The sequence below is a fragment of the Meleagris gallopavo genome, chromosome Z, assembly GCF_000146605.3.
Source record: "Meleagris gallopavo isolate NT-WF06-2002-E0010 breed Aviagen turkey brand Nicholas breeding stock chromosome Z, Turkey_5.1, whole genome shotgun sequence".
NCBI classification, from domain to species: domain Eukaryota; kingdom Metazoa; phylum Chordata; class Aves; order Galliformes; family Phasianidae; genus Meleagris; species Meleagris gallopavo.
The window spans coordinates 45,373,872-45,378,125 of record NC_015041.2 but is presented as its reverse complement, the minus strand read 5'-3'; positions in this window follow the sequence as shown (position 1 = coordinate 45,378,125).

The following is a 4,254-nucleotide window of genomic DNA, read 5'->3' as shown; positions in this document are numbered from 1 at the left end:
CCATCCAATCTGGCCTTGAACACTTCCAGGGACAGGGCATCCACAACCAATCTGGGCAGCCTGTTCCAGCACCTCACCATTCCCTTTGTAAAGAATTTCCCCCTGACACCCAACCTAAATCTTCCCTCCCCCTACTTCAAACCATTTCCCCTTATCCTGCAGTTATCAACCATTTCTAAGAGTTGATTCCCTTCCTGTTTGTGAGCTCCCAAATAATATAATAATAATCAATTTAAACATCTGATTTGGGTTCCATAGAAACAGGAATATTCTATACAGGAATAAATTTCTCAACGTACAGCACAGAATATGAAGCTTAGTTCTCAAAGTTTTTACCTACACAAAATTTCCTTCAAATACACATGAAATTTTACTTAAAGACATGCAATCTGATTTGTAAATTCACTGCAAGTAAGACTTCAGATTATATTCTGGAGAATGTTATATAATATTCACTAATGCACATGTAGGGAAAAAAAAAAAGTTCACAAAACAAGATTTACCAATATTTATATTGAATGTGATGTGCTTTTGGTTGACAATTTAGTTAAAATATTTAACAGAGCCACCCAGAAATCATTTGTGGGGGAAGATGTAACTGTGAGCAAGTCAGCAAAGAGTTTATCAGACTCCTTGATAGATCCTATCACTGTGAAACCTTGGGAGTCTGGAGTGTAAGACAGAGAGCAAATCATATCTGTCTGGGTCTAAGGGTAAACAGGAGGTTCTTTTAGTATCCATTGTTAATCTTTTCACACTTAAGAAACCTTTCATCCTTTAATTACTGAGTTTTGGGAGAAGCTAGGCCAATTAACTGATTAGAGGGACAAGAATTTCTTACTTGTAAGTGAATGGTATATAAGATGTATGTTGAACACAATAAAGTAGTACTTTTCGGAGAACGATTTGGAGAACTATTCTGATGCTACAGGAAACTGGGAGAACTCTCTAACTTGACTGAGCGCCGAAAATCATTCAGTGAAACAAGTTTTTGTTTGAAAGCACTAACTCATGCAGACTAAAAAGTTATATGCAGGAACAGTTTGATTATACAAAGGCATGTAAATTATAATCAGACACAAATCTGTTCCAGAAAATGGCCTTACCTACCTGCCTGACAGCTCTGAAAAATTATCTTAGATAGAACTGGATTCAGTGCTTCTTTCTGGGTCAGAAGGCTTGAATTCACATTTCTTGCCAGCTGAACATTCAAATCATCAACCTGTAATAAGATGCTTTCAATTTCTAGTTGAGGGAGCTGGTGAGGGTGATAGGCAAGCTGCTTTCCACCATGTATCAGCGTTTCTGGTCAGCCAGAGAGGTTCCAGAAGATTGGAGGCTTGCCAGCGTGTCTCTCATTTACAAGAAGGATTGTAAAGAAGATCCAGGGAACTACAGGCCTGCTTGCCTGCTTCTCCCTAAGCTGTATTCCAGAATGGGAGCTTTTTCAGTTGCTGAGTATTGCATTCCTACTGATGTTTGATGGAAAATTGATGTTTGGAGGGAAGGGAAGCCATCCAGAGGGAGATAGACAGGCTGGAGTAGTGGGACCATGAGAACCTAATGAAGTTCAACAAGGTTAAGTGCAAGATCTTGCACTTGGGCTGGGGCAATCCCAGGTATTTATACAAACTGGGAGAAGAACTCCTGCTGGAGAGCAGCCCTGCAGAGAAGGACTTGGGGGTCCTCATAGACAAGAACCTGGACATGGGCCAGCAGTGTACACTTGCAGCCTGAAAGGCCAACTGTGTTCTGAGCTGCATTAAAAAGCTGCCATCAGAGGGAGGGACGTGATTGTCCCCCTCTAGTCAGTTCTTGTGAGGCCCCATCTGGAGTTCTGTGTCCAGGCCTGGGAACCTGGAGTTCCTGGCGCAAGAAAGATGCAGAACTCTTGGAAACTCCAGAGGAGGACCACTAAGATGATCAGAGGGCATGAGAGCACCTCTCCTGTAAGGAAATGTTGAGGGACCTGGGCATGCTGAGCTTGGAGAAAAGAAGAAGACTCTGAAGAGATCTTGTTGTGGGCTTCCAGTATTTGAAGAAAGTGTATAAGCAGGAGGGGGAATGACTGTTTATGAGAGTGGATAATGATAGGACAAAGGGGAATGGCTTTGAACTGAGACAGAAGAGGCTTAGGTTAGATATTTGGAGGAAGTTTTTCACACAGAGGGTGGTGAGACACTGGAACAGGTTGCCCAAGGAGACTGTGGATGCCCCATCCCTGGAGGCATTCTAGGCCAGGTTGGATGTGGCTCTGGGCAGCCTGGTCTGGTGGTTGGTGACCCTGCACATAGCAGGGAATTGAAACTGGATGATTGTTGTGGTCCTTTTCAACCCAGGCCATTCTATGATTCTATGATTCCATGATTCCATGATTCTATGATTCTGTGTAAATGGAATTCTCAGACCATTGAGCTAGATAGGTGCACAAGGCTGAGGAGCTGCTCACTTTGTGTGGCTGTTGGCTCTGTTTGCTCCACTTGCATCTCCTCATATGTGCTAAACTGTTTTGGACCCAGGTTCTGGACCATTCCTTTACAGTTTTGCCCTGCCTCAAAATATTTGATACTGAAGGTAAAGATTGTAAATCATTGTCCTGGAGACAAGTTCTGAGTATTTAAATGCAAAACCAAAATATCTATTATAGCACTGTGGTGCTTCTTCTCAATCATTACAAAGTGAAGGCTTTCTACAGGATGGAGCTTGTATTTTTAGTGCTGCTAATACGAAAAATTCACAAAGGCTGCTATTATTAAAGTGTACATAACTATTTTAATTCTATTCAGATAACTGATCATTTAAAATAATATTCACAAACCTCAATCTTTCAACAGTTAAAACAATTAAAAAATTAAAAATAATAAACTGTGAAAATATTCAAATAATACTTAATCTCGGTGCATATCCAAATACATAATCTTTTAAGGTCATGTTTCTCATTGTTGCAATTAATTTAAAGTAAAAGTAGCTGCGTCAGAGATGAATTTTTCACAGTGTGCTTATGTATTGGTTGTGAAACACCTCTGAAAAGTCTTACTGACTAATTCCACAAATCACAGTTGTAATTTTAAATGGTGAAAACATCTGGAATAGTAGTGAGCCTTAATCCTGGTGCTTTACCAGAATACCACAAGGATTACCTCTGGCATAGTCTATTAGGTTTTTAATATTATGTTTTATTCTCACTAAAAAGGGATTTTTTTTTTTCTCCATACTTATTTCAGATCAAGTCTAAGATTTGAGTGTGCGAAGATCCTCTGAAGAAACATTTATTTACCAAAGCAGATTTAAAATGAAATGAAGAAGTGAAATAAATCTCCATGCTGTTTTTCAGATGATACAGAAAAGGAAATCACAGTAATATATTCTTCAGAATGTCAAATGATGTAGCATATAAACTGAAATCCTACCTAATAATGACCAAAGTACTAATAATTAAACCAATAAATCATTCTGGTCTTATAAAAAACACTCAGGATTTCTGATGCTTTCACAGAACTTAATTCTTCTAAAAGTGAAAAAAAATATATGTATATATAAAAAAAATGATAATGGAAATCTTAATTTACTGATTCTGTCTATGTAAGTACACCAGAAGTTCTCCTGAGGCTGCAATAATGTGTAATCTTATGAATGATAAAGCAGTGTTACACAATAAATGATAAATTTACCATTTCTAAGACTACAGTAGGAAGTAATTATTATTTTATTTTAAAAACATATTGGTTTAAGTATAAACTTGGTCCATATTATTGTGATACACACACTGAGAGACAGCCTTTGCCTGTGGAACATACAGTCTCAAGGCACAAGGGATAAAAAATAGAAACTCATTACAGTTTGCATTTCAAAGAGGTGAGCAGAACATAAATTTAAGTATAAACTTGATTGTATAGCATATCTCTGAAAATATTGGTGTTATTTATCCCACAGTATGGCTGGCTATGGGCAAACTGTTGATCAACAGACTTTACTGTAGAAATGAACTGAAATTCCGAATTTATTTAAAATAATCCATGTTTGCAATGAATAAGAAAAACTGTCTATTTTCTCTCGAGCTGAAATATGCTCATTTTCATGTGTCATTTTTAATTTTGAGTTTTAATTCTAATAAAAATGAGGGCTTACTGAATAATGAAACATAGCTTTGGTTCTAAGTCTAAACAAATATCTAGACCAACAAACTCTGTAAATGAGCCTGGAGTAAGAGGTCACTCTAATTTTAAGCTTTAGTTTGCAGATTGGAATTAGAAA